At 46.9% G+C, this 16,855-nt stretch overlaps 1 protein-coding gene across 2 annotated transcripts in view; it reads left to right on the forward strand.

Moving 5' to 3' along the window:
* The window catches only part of GNG7 (G protein subunit gamma 7), a 153,850-nt gene that overhangs the window by 14,375 nt on the left and 122,620 nt on the right, over window positions 1–16,855 (forward strand). Inside the window, exon 2 of one of the 2 annotated variants that reach the window (XM_060007321.1) lies at window positions 10,235–10,378. The exons of the other annotated variant lie outside the window; for it this stretch is intronic. The gene's annotated coding sequence lies outside the window, so the exon portion shown is untranslated. The remainder of the gene's footprint in view (window positions 1–10,234; window positions 10,379–16,855) is intronic. 2 annotated transcript variants of the gene reach the window in all.

The raw sequence follows: 16,855 nt of genomic DNA on the forward strand, positions 1-16,855 counted from the left end.
AACGCCACCTCCTTGCTGCCAGCCTGACCCTCCTACGGCCCCCTGTTCCCCGTGCCTGGCTTCAACTTACTCCTGTGTCCAGTGATGCCACCCTGAACCCACCGGACTCCCAGCCACCTCTGCTCAGCAGTCGCCGGGGGACCTCACCCAGTTTTCTTTAGCCTGAGCTTCAGTGTTTGGTTGGTTGGTTGGTTTTCTCTCTAAAGGAGGCTCCTGCCTCAAGGGCGGTCAAGCAGACCACACAGAATGTTATGTCTAGTAGCCAGCAAGGATTAAATGTGCAGAAAAAAATGGGTTTTTTATTCAGACAAAAGCATGGAAGAGTGAAAAAAGCAGAAGAAGCTGTGATAAAGTGATGGCCCCAAGGACGTCCCGGTTCTGGTCCTGGGGCCTGTGGACATGTCACCTCACGGGGCAGAGGGGACTTTGCGGGTGGGATTAAGTTAAGGCCCCTGAGACGGGGAGGACCCTGGATTCCCGGTGGGCCCAGCGTCATCCCAGGATCCTTATAAGAGGGAGGCGGGAGGGTCAGACGCAGAGAGAGACGGGAGATGCTGCGCTGCTGGCTGTGAGGATGCAGGAGGGGCCGCGAGCCAGGGATGCGGCGCCTCTGGAAGCTGGAAAAGGCGGGAACCGATGCTCCCCTGGAGGCTCCGGCAGGACCAGCCCTGCCCACACCTGGATTTAGCCCCGTGAGGCCCAAGTCACACTCCTGACCCCCAGAACCATGAGAGAATCAATGTGTGTGTGTGTGGTTATTTTTTTAACATCTTTATTGGAGTATAATTGCCTTACATTGTTGTGTTAGTTGCTGCTGTATAACAAAGTGAATCAGCTATATGTATACGTATAATCCCATATCCCCTCCCTCTTGCGTCTCCCTCCCACCCTCCTTATCCCACCCCTCTAGTTGGTCACAAAGCATGAGTGGGTCTCCCTGTGCTATGCAGCTGCTTCCCACTAGCTATCTATTTTACATTTGGTAGTGTATATATGTCCATGCCACTCTCTCACTTCGTCCCAGCTTACCCTTCCCCCTTCCCGTGTCCTCAAGTCCATTCTCTACGTCTGCATCTTTATTGCTGACCTGCTCCTAGGTTCTCCAGAACCTTTTTTTTTTTTTAGATTCCATATACATGTGTTAGAATTACGGCATTTCTCTTTCTGACTTACTTCACTCTGTATGACAGTCTCTAGGTCCATCACCTCACTACAAATAACTCAATTTCGTTTCTTTTTATGGCTGAGTAATATTCCATTGTATATATGTGCCACATCTTCTTTATCCATTCATCTGTTGATGGACACTTAGGTTGCTTCCACGTCCTGGCTATTGTAAATAGAGCTGCAATGAACATTGTGGTACATGACTCTTTTGGAATTATGGTTTTCTCAGGGTATACGCCCAGTAGTGGGATTGCTGGGTCATATGGTAGTTCTATTTTTAGTTTCTTAAGGAACCTCCATACTGTTCTCCATAGTGGCTGTATCAATTTACATTCCCACCAACAGTGCAAGAGGGTTCCCTTTTCTCCACACCCTCTCCAGCATTTATTGTTTGTAGATTTTTTGATGATGGCCATTCTGACTGGTGTGAGGTGATACCTCATTGTAGTTTCGATTTGCATTTCTCTAATGAATAGTGATGTTGAGCATTCTTTCATGTGTTTGTTGGCAATCTGTATATCTTCTTTGGAGAAATGTCTATATAGGTCTTCTGCCCATTTTTGGATTGGGTTGTTTGTTTTTTTGTTATTGAGCTGCATGAGCTGCTTGTATATTTTGGAGATTAATCCTTTGTCAGTTGCTTCATTTGCAAATATTTTCTCCCATTCTGAGGGTTGTCTTTTCACCTTGTTTATGATTTCCTTTGCTATGGAAAAGCTTTTAAGTTTCATTAGGTCCCATTTGTTTATTTTTGTTTATATTTCCATTTCTTTAGGAGGTGGGTGAAAAAGGATCTTACTGTGATTTATGTCATAGAGTGTTCTGCCTGTGTTTTACTCTTAAGAGGTTTATAGTGTCTGGCCTTACATTTAGGTCTTTAATCCATTTTGAGTTTATTTTTGTGTGTGGTATTAGGGAGTGTTCTGATTTCATTCTTTTACGTGTAGCTGTCCAGTTTGCCCAGTACCACTTATTGAAGAGGCTGTCTTTTCTCCATTGTATATTCTTGCCTCCTTTATCGAAGATAAGGTGACCATATGTGCGTGGGTTTATCTCTGGGCTTTCTATCCTGTTCCATTGATCTGTACTTCTGTTTTTGTGCCAGTACCATACTGTCTTGATTACTGTAGCTTTGTAGTATAGTCTGAAGTCAGGGCGCCTGATCCTCCAGCTCCGTTTTTCTTTCTCAAGATTGCTTTGGCTATTTGGGGTCTTTCGTGTTTCCATAAAAATTGTGAAATTTTTGGTTCTAGTTCTGTGAAAAATGCCATTGGTAGTTTGATAGGGATTGCATTGAATCTGTAGATTGCTTTAGGTACTATAGTCATTTTCACAATGTTGATTCTTGCAATCCAAGAACATGGTATATGTCTCTATCTGTTTGTATCATCTTTAATTTCTTTCATCAGTGTCTTATAGTTTTCTGCATACAGGTCTTTTGTCTCCTTAGGTAGGTTTATTCCTAGGTATTTTATTCTTTTTGTTGCAGTGGTAAATGGGAGTGTTTCCTTAATTTCTCTTTCAGATTTTTCATCATTAGTGTATAGGAATGCCAGAGATTTCTGTGCATTAATTTTGTATCCTGCTACTCTACCAAATTCATTGATTAGCTGTAGTAGTTTTCTGGTAGCATCTTTAGGATTCTCTAGGTATAGTGTCATGTCATCTGCAAACAGTGACAGTTTTACTTCTTCTTTACTGATTTGGATTCCTTTTATTTCTTTTTCTTCTCTGATTGCTGTGGTTAAAACTTGCAAAATTATGTTGAATAATAATGGTGAGAGTGGGCAACCTTGTCTTATTCCTGATCTTAGTGGAAATGGTTTCAGTTTTTCACCATTGAGAACGATGTTGGCTGTGGGTTTGTCATATATGACCTTTATTATGTTGAGGTAAGTTCCCTCTATGCCTACTTTCTGGAAGGTTTTTATCATAAATGGGTGTTGAATTTTGTCAAAAGCTTTTTCTGCATCTATTGAGATGATCATATGGTTTTTATCCTTAAATTTGTTAATGTGGTGTCTCACAGTGATTGACTTGCGTATATTGAAGAATCCTTGCATTCCTGACATAGACCCCACTTGCTCATGGTGTATGGTCCTTTTAATGTGCTGCTGTATTCTGTTTGCTACTATTTTGTTGAGGATTTTTGCATCTATGTTCATCAGTGATATTGGCCCGTAGTTTTCTTTTTTTGTAACATCTTTGTCTGGTTTTGGTATCAGGGTGATGGTGGCTTCGTAGAATGTGTTTGGGAGTGTTCCTCCCTCTGCTATATTTTGGAAGAGTTTGAGAAGGATAGGTGTTAGCTCTTCTCTAAATGTTTGATAGAATTTGCCTGTGAAGCCATCTGGTCCTGGGCTTTTGTTTGTTGGAAGATTTTTAATCACAGTTTCAATTTCACTGCTTGTGATTGGTCTGTTTATATTTTCTATTTCTTCCTGCTTCAGTCTCAGAAGGTTGTGCTTTTCTAAGAATTTGTCCATTTCTTCCAGGTTGTCCATTTTATCGGCATAGAGTTGCTTGTAGTAATCTCTCATGATCCTTTGTATTTCTGCAGTGTCAGTTGTTACTTCTCCTTTTTCATTTCTAATTCTGTTGATTTGAGTCTTCTCCCTTTTTTTCTTGGTGAGTCTGGCTAATGGTTTATCAATTTTGTTTATCTTCTCAAAGAACCACCTTTTAGTTTTATTGATCTTTGCTATCGTTTCCTTTATTTCTTTTTCATTTATTTCTGATCTGATCTTTATGATTTCTTTCCTTCTGCTAACTTTGGGGTTTTTTTGTTCCTCTTTCTCTAATTGCTTTAGGTGTAAGGTTAGGTTTATTTGAGATTTTTCTTGTTTCTTGAGGTGGGATTGTATTGCTATAAACCTCCCTCTTAGAACTGCTTTTTGCTTCGTCCCATAGGTTTTGGGCTGTCGTGTTTTCATTGTCATTTGTTTCTAGGTATTTTTTGATTTCCTCTTTGATTTCTTCAGTGATCTCTTGGTTATTTAGTAGCATATTGTTTAGCCTCCATGTATTTGTATTCTTTACAGTTTTTTTTCCTGTGATTGATATCTAATCTCATAGCGTTGTGGTAGGAAAAGATACTTGATACGATTTCAATTTTCTTAAATTTACCAAGGCTTGATTTGTGACCCAAGATATGTTCTATCCTGGAGAATGTTCTATGAGCACTTGAGAAGAAAGTGTATTCTGTTGTTTTTGGATGGAATGTCCTATAAATATCAATTAAGTCCATCTTGTTTAATGTATCATTTAAAGCTTGTGTTTCCTTATTTTCATTTTGGTTGACCTTTCCATTGGTGAAAGTGGGGTGTTAAAGTCCCCTACTATTATTGTGTTACTGTTGATTTCCCCTTTTATGGCTGTTAGCATTTGCCTTATGTATTGGGGTGCTCCTATGTTGGGTGCATAAATATTTACGATTGTTATATCTTCTTCTTGGATTGATCTCTTGATCATTATGTATGTCCTTTGTCTCTTGTAATAGTCTTTATTTTACAGTCTATTTTGTCTGATATGAGAATTGCTACGCCAGCTTTCTTTTGATTTCTGTTTGCATGAAATATCTTTTTCTATCCCCTCACTTTCAGTCTGTATGTGTCCCTAGGTCTGAAGTGGGTCTCTTGTAGACAGCATATATACGGGTCTTGTTTTTATATCCATTCAGCCAGTCTGTGTCTTTTGGTTGGAGCATTTCATCCATTTACATTTAAGGTAATTATTGATATGTATGTTCCTATTACCATTTTCTTAATTGTTTTAGGTTTGTTTAGGTTTTAGGTTTGTTATTGTAGGTCTTTTTTTCCTTCTTTTGTGTTTCCTGCCTAGAGAAGTTCCTTTAGCATTTGTTGTAGAGCTGGTTTGGTGGTGCTGAATCTTCTTAGCTTTTGCTTGTCTGTAAAGGTTTTAATTTCTCTGTTGAATCTGAATGAGATCCTTGCTGGGTAGAGTAATCTTGGTTGTAGGTTTTTGCCTTTCATCACTTTGATTATGTCTTGCCACTCCCTTCTGGCTTGCAGAGTTTCTGCAATCCCCTTATGGGGATTCCCTTCTATGTTATTTGTTGCTTTTCCCTTGCTGCTTTTAGTATGTTTTCTTTGTATTTAATCTTTGACAGTTTGATTAATATGTGTCTTGGCGTGTTTCTCCTTGGATTTATCCTGTATGGGACTCTCTGTGCTTCCTGGACTTGATTGACTATTTCCTTCCCCATATTAGGGAAGTTTTCAACTATAATCCCTTCAAATATTTTCTCAGTCCCTTTCTTTTTTTCTTCTTCTTCTGGGACCCCTATAATTTGAATGTTGGTGCGTTAATGTTGTCCCAGAGGTCTCTGAGAGTGTCCTCAATTCTTTTCATTCTTTTTCTTTATTCTGCTCTGCTGTAGTTATTTCCACTATTTTATCTTCCAGGTCACGTATCCGTTCTTCTGCCTCAATTATTCTGTTATTGATTCCTTCTAGAGAATTTTAAATTTCATTTATTGTGTTGTTCATCATTGTTTGTTTGCTCTTTAGTTCTTCTAGGTCCTTGTTAAACGTTTCTTGTATCTTCTCCATTCTATTTCCAAGATTTTGGATCATCTTTACTATCATTACTCTGAATTCTTTTTCAGGTAGACTGCCTAATTCCTCTTCATTTGTTTGGTCTAGTGAGTTTTTACCTAGCTCCTTCATCTGATGCATATTTCTCTGTCTTCTCATTTTGCTTAACTTACTGTGTTTGGGGTCTCCTTTTCGCAGGCTGCAGGTTCGTAGTTCCTGTTGTTTTTGGTGTCTGCCCCCAGTGGGTAAGGTTGGTTCAGTGGGTTGTGTAGGCTTCCTGGTGGAGGGAACTGGTGCCTGTGTTCCGGTGGATGAGGTTGGACCTTGTCTTTCTGGTGGGCAGGACCGCGTCTGGTGGCGTGTTTTGGGCTGTCTGTGAACTTAGTATGATTTTAGGCACCCTCGCTGCTAATGGGTGGGGTTGTGTTCCTGTCTTGCTAGTTGTTTGGAATGGGGCATCCAGCACTAGAGCTTGCTGGTCGTTGAGTGGAGCTGGGTCTCAGCGTTGAGACGGAGATCTCTGGGAGAGCTCTCACCGATTGATATTACATGGGGGCCAGGAGGTCTCCGGTGGTCCAATGTCCTGAACTTGGATCTCCCACCTCGGAGGCTTAGGCCTGACACCCAACCAGAGCACCAAGACCCTGTCAGCCACACGGCTCAACTTGGTACGAGGGATGCTTGCCAGTGAATTAAGGTGCGAAAAAGACACAAGGCATAAATACCAAAGGTGTTGCATGTGGTGCCAACACTCTGGTTCCACGGAGTCCGATGTGTGTGGTTTTAAACCCTGAATTTGTGGCAGTTTGTTACAGCAACTGCAGGAAACTAATGTGGTTTAGGGAACTACAGCACGGATGAAGCTCTGTGTCCTCACAGCTTCTGGTCCGTGAGCTTCTGGTCTGTTTCTGGTCCGTGACGCGGATCACAGTTCCTCCCTGTCATGGGCTGCACTGCACCCTAAAGGGAGTGTGGAATTTCCAACCACACACTTTCCACCGTGTCTGTGGCTGAGCCCGCAATGCAGGATTCTCTCCTGGCGCCTCTTGGAGACGTGTTTCCCATTATAGTTAACGTCAGCTGCATGTCTTTAGAGGGGTTTTTATTCACTCAACCCAGGTTGAATCTTTCAGAATGTGCTAGAATGTGTGTTCTGGGGCTAATGTGCTGCCTTCCTGCCCACAGAGCTGCAGTTGCATCTCTTTCCCCCTCCCTCTGCCCCAGGTCAAGTTTCCAGTGATGTACTGGTCACTGTTGTCTTGCATTTAACTTTGTGCATGGTGGTTCTCACCCAGGGCTGCGTTGGTCCCACGAGCAACTTCTTGCGGTGCCCCTCTGAGGGTCTGTCTTCAGATATGGAAACTGAAGCTCAGAACAGGGGAGCCAACACCCCAATGTTCATAGCGGCACTATTTACAATAGCCAAGATGTGGAAGCAATGTAAATGTCCATCGACAGAGGAATGGATAAAGAAGGTGTGGCGCATATATACAATGGAATATTACTCAGCCATAAAAAATGAAATAATGCCATTTGCAGCAACATGAATGAACCTAGAGATTATCATACTAAGTGAAGTAAGTCAGACAAAGACATATTATGTGATATCACTTATATGTGGAATCTAAAAAATAGTACAAGTGAATTTATTTACAAAACAGAAACAGACTCACAGACTTAGAAAAAAAAACTTCTGGTTACCAAAGGGGAAAGGAGTGGGGTGGGATAAATTAGGAGTGTGGGGTTAACAGATACACACTATTATATATAAAACAGGTAAACAACAAGGATTTACTGTATCGCAGAGGGAACTTATATTCAATATCTTATAATAAACTATAATGGAAAAGAATAAAAATAAGAATACAGATATATTCACATCGTGTATAACTGAATCACTGCTGTATACCTGAAACTAACACAATATTGTAAATCAACTATACTTAAATTAGAAAAAAAAAAAAGAACTGGGGAGCCAAGTCAGGCGGGACCCCAACCCCAGGCTGTACCACCCTGTAGCTCTTTGGTGAGACAAAGCCAGTCATGCTGCCTACGTTTTGCACAGGATTTTTTGTCTTGTTGAGGGAACCAGCCACGCTTCCTTCTGGCTGTGGAATTGGGTGTGTGAAGCTGGCATTGGTGTACCTATCTCCTAGCATTGAAAACTGTGGTCTCATGTGAAAAGATGCTCCACGTCGGTAGCCCTCGGGGAAATGGAAATGAAAACCACAGTGAAATACCCCTTCACATCCATCAGGGTGGCTAGAATCAAAAGACAGACAATAACAAGTGTTGGTGAGGACGTGGAGAGGGTAGAACCTTGTGCCCTGCTGGCGGGAATAGAAAACGGGGCAGCTGACCGGAAAACAGTCTGGCAGCTCCTCAAAAGGTCAAACCTAGAGTTTCCATATGACCCAGCAATTCTACTCCTGGGTGTCTGCTTAAGAGAGATGACAATATATGTCCACACAAAAACCTGAACGTTAATGTTCACACAACGTGATTCACAGTGGCCAAAAATGTGAAAGCCACCCAAATGTCATTTCATCAGCAAACAAGCAGATACATGAAACTGTGGTCCATCTGCACACGGGAGCATCACTCAGCTGTGAAAAGGGGTGAAACCCTGACCCTCCCTACCATGTGGATGAACCCTGAGAACACGATGCTCAGTGAGAGAAGCCAGACACAGAAGGACACACAGGGTGTGATTCCATGGATGGGAAACGTCCGGAACAGGCAGATCCACAGACACAGAGAGTGGGTTCATGGTTGTCAGGGGCCGGGGAGGGGGAGGGGGGTGACTCCTGATGGGGACGGGGCTTCTCTTTGGGGTGATGGAAAGTTCTGGAACTAGACGGTGGTGATGATTTCACAGCTCTGTGGCTATATTAAGTGCAATTGAATTGTACACTTGAAAATGGTTAAAATTGTAAATTTTATATTATGTTTATGTTACCAAAAAAGCCCCCCACCTATTGGTCTGAGTGGTGACATTTCAGGGCGTGAGCCCACTGGCAGTCCTTGACGGGCTGTGGGGGACTCCCGTTTCCGGCTGAGGTCAAGCCCGTGGAGCCATGATCTTTGACACGTTCTCGTTTTAAGCCCCGTCCTTGAGGGTCTGGCACAGGGGCGTGAATTCCTCTGCGTCTGGGGCTGCTGAGCAGTCACAACTTGGACGTAGGTCCTGCCAACCCTGGGCCCTAACCGGCCATGCATGGGACTTAGAAGGACGGCAGATGCTCTGGGGTCCCTGGGAGAAAGCAGTGAGTGAGACAAGGCTGTGGGATTGTTGAAAGTCCTGCCCTCCTTTCAGGAAGGGGGACTCTGAGAGGGGGTAAGGTGTGGGGGAGGTGAGAGGTCAAGAATTATGGAACTTTCTGGAACCTTCTGGAACCTGGTGGAATGCAGGTGGCCTTGTGGCATAGTGAGACTTTGGGGTTGGAGTGATTGCTTAACCACTGGATGACTTTCTCCCTGCATGATTTTGGGCCAGAGGATGAGAGATTTTTGGATGGGGCAAGAGGGCCTTAGGGTGTCACAAGGATGGACTTGTCCTTTGAGCCAAAGGGACATTTGCACTGACATCTGTGGAAGGTTGGCAACGCACAGGCCACGCTCGGTCACTGCTAGGGCAGCGTCCAGTTACCCGGGAGTGGCTGGCGGGCCGGGGGAATATCTGCGCCGTAGACATCTGCGTTATTGTCTCGCAGGTGCAATCCCCGCCGTCTGCATTTCTCGCCCTCCACGCCGGATGTTCTCCAGGCTCGTTGCCTCTAAAGCAGGGTCCCCCCCTCGGCCCTGCTGACAGTGGGGCTGGGTCATCCTCTGGGGGGCCGTCCTGGGCACTGTGGGGTGTGGAGCAGCATCTCTGGCCCCGCCCACTCAATGCCAGGAGCACCCCCATCCAAGTCCTAATGACCACGGATGTCCCCGGACGTTGTCCAGTGTCCCTGGGGTGGGGTGGGGGAAGAACTGGTATGTAATGGGATCAAAGCCAAAGATAACGTGTTTGGAATTGTCGGCTGCTCTGTGATGCCTGTTGACATCAGAGCGAAGCTTGAAGCCCCACACTGACTCAGCACTGCCTGGAATGTTCTGTCTCCAGATGATGTTCCCAAACCGTCTTCCCTAGAAAAATTCTTGGTAGCACGTATGGAAATGTAATTAAGCGGCCGTTTTTCCTCTGCGGGGATGACACAGATTTGGGTCTGTAATAAAGATGAATGAGTCCCTCTAGCCCTGAGGGCCAGGCTGGGTAGGCTTCCTCAGCCTCCCCACAGCCGCTGCGGTGGAGCCGGGTTGTCCTCTGTGGGCCCGTCCTGGGCTCTGTGGGTGTGGAGCAGCATCCCCGGCCCCCACTTACTCGATGCCAGGAGCACCCCAGTTGTGATGACCACAGATGTCCCCAGACATGGCCCAGTGTCCGCTGGGGGCAAAATTGTTTCTCTTCTTCATTGAGAACCTCTATGCAATATATGTGAATGTAAGTTTTTCTTGGTATCCTACAGGATCTTGGGGAGCTGTTTCCCAGCTGTTCTCTGTGGGGCGAAGCCCACATATGAACCAATTTAGGTCATGGCTGTCCTTCAGAGCTGTCCTCAGGAGAGGGGCCACGCAAGCTGAGATTTGCAGTCTCTCACCAGCCTGGTTTGGTAAATAATGTTCCCTGCCTTTTTACCTCCGAGCGAGCGACCTCCTTCTCTCCTTGCTGGCCGGCATTTCCTGGTCTTTGCAGTCATGGGTTTTCAATGGATAACACTGAACTTGGCCATGGCATTCTCCCTTCCACTATTCCCTGAGCCTGGATGTCTCATAAAAGCCAGACTCCTGTTTCCTGTGATGGTCCGGGGGTTTGATGAGGCCCCCTCTGTGGCGGAGACACCCTTTAGTTCCACCATGCACCTGTCTCCAAGAATGTGATCTGTTTCAATTCATTTATGAATATGACCAACTGTCAGGGTGGTTGGCACAGTCAGGACATATTTGAAGAATATAAAGCAGTTTGCAACCCCATAGAATGTTCCATGTGTTAAAACATTGGCAGCCCCAAGTGTGTAAAAATCTGGACTTTTATCTATTCTGGTCTCAGCCAGAGGGGGAGGCGTTCTGGCAGTTCTGTTTTAAGAAAAGTAGTACGATATATATACATATATATAACATAAAGCATTGTTTTCTGAATCAGTTTTTATTTTTGGTGACACACAGCAGCACAGCTTTCAAACCTGGTAATGCAGAAAAACTGCCTGATGTAGTATTTGCTATTGAGTGTGAAAATCTGGTTATGATCATCAGCTAAGGATAATTCAGCACCCCCAGATTTCACATCGAAGCAGGTTGTCGTCTCCATCTTCAGTCACCTTGGGAGACCTTGTCCTTGGAACGTTGCATAGATGTGATTGCCTTCAAGAGCAGGCTGCACTGCTTTTATATTTCAAATATGCAAATTTGTATGTTTCAAATACATTTCGGAGTCTCATCTTCAGAGAGTAGATTTGAATTTGGAAACAGTCCATGTTAGCCTGCTAATGCTGCATAACAAGTCACCGCACACTTAGCGGCTTGAAACAGCACACGTTTATTGTCTCACAGTTTCCGTTTCCGTGGGTCAGGAACCCAGGTGCAGCTTAGCTGGGTCTTCTGCTCGGGGTCTCTCAGGCTGCAGTCGGATTGTCGGCCTGGGCTGCCGCCTTCTCTCAACTGGAGAAGGATTGCTTCCAAGCTCACTCCTGTGGCTGTTGGCATGGCTTAGTTTCTTGTTGGCTGTTGGCTGGAGGCTGTTCTCGGTTTTTTGGCTGTTGGCCAGTGGGCCTCCCCAGCATGGAAACCTGTTCATCACAGCAGCAAAGGAGAGAGTCTGCTAGCAGGGTGGAAGTTACATTCTCACACACGATAGTCATGGAAATGACATCCCCAGCCAATGCCGTATTCTAGCAGTTAGAAGCAAGTCACAGGCCCCGCTCACACTCACCGGGGGGGGGGGGGGCAGTGGTACAGGCACGGGGACCAGGAGTTGGGGGTCGCTGGGGGACCATCTTAGGGTGCCCTCCACCCAGCCAAAGGTCACTCAGTGGTGAGTAAGGTGGACGGCCCAACAGGAACAAGGTTGATTTTGCTTGAATGAGAGATATTATTATTGCCAAGTCACAGGAGTGTATTTCTTCGGTATAAGGTTTTTGCTTTGTCTCTGAAAATGATTTCTGAGGATGCATCCAGAAATGTCATGAGATGGCATATTGCTTGGAAATAGTTTCTCAAAGTGGCTGTTTGAAGAGAAGGATGCCTACTTAGTTCTTTCATGGTGGTTAATCACCCAGCTACTTGCCTTGGATCACCTCATGTGTTAATGGAGAATTAGAGACCAGCCTTTGCTTGTTTCAAGGGTGACTTAGGATGGGATGAGAGGGAGGGAGGCATGCTTGGAGTACTCCTGGATTTGGAGTCCTTCAGGTATGGGTTGCATCCAGGCTGTGCCACTCAGCAGCTCTGTGACTTTGGTAAGTCACTTAACTTCTCTGAACCTCCATCTTCCCATCAGCAAAATGGAGATGTAAGGGTGACACATAGAAGAGAGCCATTAGTGGGAAAACTAGTGAAATCTGAATAAACCGTGGAGCTTGGTTAATAGTAACATAGCAACGTTGATGTATGACAAATGCACCCTGGTTATGTGAGTTAACATTAGGGGAAGCTGGGTGAAGGATAAACAGGAGATATCTGTATTATCTTTGTAACTCTTCCGCAAATCTAAAATCATTCCAAAGTAAAAAATTTACTTAAAAAAAAAAGAAGACTCTACTTTTCACCTTTAAAATGGTGACTATTTTTTTTTCTTTTTTTTTTTTGGTCGCACCCGGTGGCATGTGGGATTTTAGTTCCTCAGCCAGGGATCGAACCCATGTCCCCTGCAATGGAAGCGGGGGTCCTAACCACTGGACCACCAGGGAATTCCCCTAAAATGGTGGCTATTAATAAAAGTAATACCCGTGTTGATGAGGGTGTGGACAGAAGGATAGTATAAGGTGGAAAAGTAATACCCGTGTTGATGAGGGTGTGGACAGAAGGATAGTATAAGGTGGCATAATCTTTCTCAACAATAATTTAGTAGTGTGTTTCCGGGAACCTTAAAAATATGTAACGGTCTCTGATCCCTCAATAACATCTCTAAAATATATATATTAAGAAATACATCAGTAATTAGAGATAATTACTCTAAAGTAATTAGAGTAAATAAATAATGCAGCAGCATTATTTATAAAGCAAAAAGTGGGAACAGTCTAAGTGGCCAATAGTAAGGAAATTAGTTCATCAATTATGATATATTAACTCAATGTTAATATATCATGGGCAGCCATGAAAAACTATGTCTTCAAAGAATACTTAGTGATGTGAGAAAATGCAGTGATAGAGTGTTAAGAGATGTTCTGTATGGTGCCTGTGTCTTGGGGCGCATAGGCTCCTAATGTGAATGACAGTAGATGGGGTTACCCGTGCATTGACTGCCTATGACAACACTGCCGTCTCTCGGAGTTAGATTTCCGGAGCCGAAATCCACACGGACTTCATCTCCACAGAGCAGTCTTTAAAGTACAAGTTGGGGGGCTTCCCCGACGGACCAGTGGTGAAGACTCCACGCTTCGATCCCCGGTTGGGGAACTAAGATCCTGCATACCGGGCGCGACGCAGCCCAAATTGGGAACTTTTATGATTAAAAACAACAACAACAGCCCTCCCAGCTTCTCAGGACACTTGGAGGAGCTGAGGTCATCGGGCCACTTCCCATGTGGTGGCAGCTGGGCCGGGAGCAGCGCCCCCTGCCAACAAGCCAGGTGTCGTGTCTCCAGGGACCCACATCGCCATCACCCGCCCGCCTGCCTCAAACTCGTGACCGTGGGTCGGGCACGGAGCTCAGCGCGCCGCCTCCTCGGGCCTCGAGGGGGAATGTTTCCGGGCGAGCTGCTTCCCAGCACACAGCCCTCCAGGAGACGTTGGGGAGTCAGGGGAGCGTGGCGGATGCCGAACCGGTTACCCGGGAGCACTTTCTGATCGGCGCGAAGGACGTGGTTCGGGGACCGGCATATGTGGGGGTCAGGAGAGCTGGGGCATGGGGTGAGGCTGGGAGAGCAGTAGGGAAGGCCAAAGAGGTGGTGCTGTGGGCTGAACTGTGTTCCCCCCAAAAGATATGTTCCAGTCCTAACCCCTGGTACCTGGACATCAGGCCTCATTTGGAATTAGGGTCTCTGCAGATGTAACTAGTTAAAATGAGTCATGCTGGGGGACTTCCCTGGTGGTCCAGTGGTTAAGACTTCGCCTTCCAATGCAGGGGGCATGGGTTTGATCCCTGGTTGGGGAACTAAGGCCCCGTAGGCTGGTGCAGCCAAAAAAAGAAAAAAAAAGTGTACTAAAAAAAAAAGAGCTATACAGATTTCAGTGGGCCCTACATCCAAAGGATGGTGTCCCTACAAGAAGGCCACGTGAAGACTCAGACACACAGAGAAGAAGGCTGTGTATGACAGAGGCAGAGATTGGGCTGATGTGTCTACAGGTCAAGAACTTGAAGAATTCTTTCAGAATCACCAGCGGCCCCAAAAGCCGGGAGAGAGCAGGAAGCACTTCCTCACAGCCTCCGAGGGAACCAGCCCTGTGGATACCTTGATCTCGGGCTTCTGGCCTCCGGCACTGGGAGAGGATACATTTCTGTGGTTTGAAGCCGCCCCGCCTGTGGTCATTTGCTGCGGCCAACCCCAGGAAATGAATACAGTTGGTGAGGGTCAGGTCATGAAGTAAACAAAGGTTGGAAAACCAAAACAGAACCCCTCAGCAAACCACATATTTGGAGCTTGTCAGGTGTGGAACATCTGGAGGTGCCTGGCGTGCTGCGGCCTGACTTTTGGTTTCACCTCATCTCTGCCTCCCCAGTTTGGTCTCTGAGTGACGGGTAGAGTCCAGCGCTTACTGCCAAGGAGTTACTTTCAACGGAGCAAGTGGTTTCCATATTTGCCACTGGGCCATGTCTGAGGACATCGGTGGTTGTCACGACCAGGGGCTCCTGGCATTGAGTGGGTGGGGCAGGAATACTGCTCCACACCCCACAGTGCCCAGGACGGCTCCACAGAGAATGATCTGGCCCCAGATGTCCACAGTGCCAAAGGGGAGAAATCCTGTGTTAGTTATTTGGAAAAACAATTGAGTTAGGTCCCTAGCTCTTACTAGACACCAGAATAAATCCCCGATGGTCAGATGGTGTAAGCCAGGGTCACCCCCACTGTCTTTGAGTCACCTCCTCTCCCTCCCACTCAGGTGTGGATTTAAATGTGTGCAGCATTCCAGACCTCAGACGGCAGATGGTCTCGGGGCGCACAGCTTCCTGGGGGTCTGTGGGATCCCTAACCCAGGGGGTCTCACTGAGGGTGATTCTGCCCCCCGGGGGACACTGGATGACATCTGGGGACGTCTCTGGTGGTCACGACTGGGGGTGCTCCTGGCATCGACGGGGTGGGGTCAGAGATGCTGCCCCACCCCAGAAAGTGACCGCAGTGCTGATGAGGAGAAAGCCTGGCCAAAGGTGACCTTCAGATGAAAGCGTATTCTGTGGGTCTCAGCACCGGGACCAGAGCTGCACCGAGGCAGCTGGGGCTCCGGGAAGATGAGCTGGGGCAGCTGTGCCCGTCCTCGCTCAGCACGTTCTACCCTCCAGAGGCTGCAGGGCTGACCTTGCAGGGTCAGGGAGACGCGGTTCCCGCCAACACCAGAGCACAGAGCAGAAGCCTGGCTCTATCCCACGTGAGAGCAAGGTTGAGATGACAGCGCAGCCCACGCACCGCAGCCTCAAAGGCAGACAGGCTGGGGGGCTGCCAGCCGCTTATCACCCCGACAGTCCCGCACGCCTACTGTGACACGCGCTCCCTGGGGCCGGGCTGGGGTGGGGTTGGTAGTCGGGGAGTGGGCAGACCCCCTTCTGGCCGAGGAGCGGATAGATCGTGGGGCAGGCCTCCTTGGCCAGAGCCAGGCAGAACCAGCCCGAACTCCTTTCACTTCCAGGGAGGCTGCCTCTGCTGTCTTCACGCCTCCAACAGAACCTTCAGTGAACACTTAGTCTGAGAAGAGAACCCTGCGGGGCTTTGAGGCGGTGAGAGAGGATCTTTGTGCAGAGCCAGTAAACACTATGAAGGGCCAGGGGGTAAATATTTTCAGCTTTATGGGCCAGCTGGTCCTTTGTAGGAGCGAATGTCATAGCTGATGTGTAAGTGAATGGTTGTGGCCGTGTTTCAACAAAACTGTATTTACAAACACAAGGGGCGGGCGGGATTTGGCCCACGCGCTGATAGATCAGCACTGCCCATCTCCTTCCGAGGCTTCCTCCCAACTTGGTGGCCGAAGACTGGCTTTATTGCCTCTCGGAGCCTCAGTTTCCCCATCTGGAGAGTGAGGATAATTACGCTCCTATGGACCCGTGTGTAGATTGTTAGCTCTTGTAGGTCAGTGGTTCTCATCTGGGATGTCCTGCCACAAGGGACACTGTCTGGGGACATCTGTGGTTGTCACGACTCGGGGTGATCCTGGCATCAAGGGGATGGGGGCCAGGGAGGCTGCTCTGCACCCCGCAGCACCCAGGACGCCCCTGACAGGGAATGACCCGGCCTTGAATGTCTGCAAGGCCAAGAGGAAGAAACCCTGATGTAGATAAAAGTGTCCAATAAGTCAACTTGCAAAGACCAGGATGCTGAGTCGTATTAGCTGTCTGTCTGTCTTTCTTTGGACTACAGCTTCACCCTCATGTTCCAGAACTCTCCATCCATAAAACCGCTGCCCTCCCCCAGGCCCAGGCGCTGGCTGCGTACTCAGCAGGCCTCGCTCCAGCACCGCCTGGGCGCCATGGCCTTTCGAGTGGATGCGCCACGTGGCCCGGATCCGCCTGGGATGTTCCAGAAGATTCCTCATGTGAAGCAGCCCCTGTGCCAGGGTCCACCATGGCTGTCGCAGGAGCCACTCAGTCACCTGTCTTTTCTCCCCCTCCTCACTCCTTTCCCGGGAGCAAACTTCCCCTGCTGATTGGCATATCCTGTTCTTAGCGTCTTTTCTTTTCTGGGCTTTATATAACCCTGTCATTATTGCATGCTGTCACGGGGACT

Source organism: Delphinus delphis, chromosome 3, assembly GCF_949987515.2.
Source record: "Delphinus delphis chromosome 3, mDelDel1.2, whole genome shotgun sequence".
Taxonomy (NCBI): domain Eukaryota; kingdom Metazoa; phylum Chordata; class Mammalia; order Artiodactyla; family Delphinidae; genus Delphinus; species Delphinus delphis.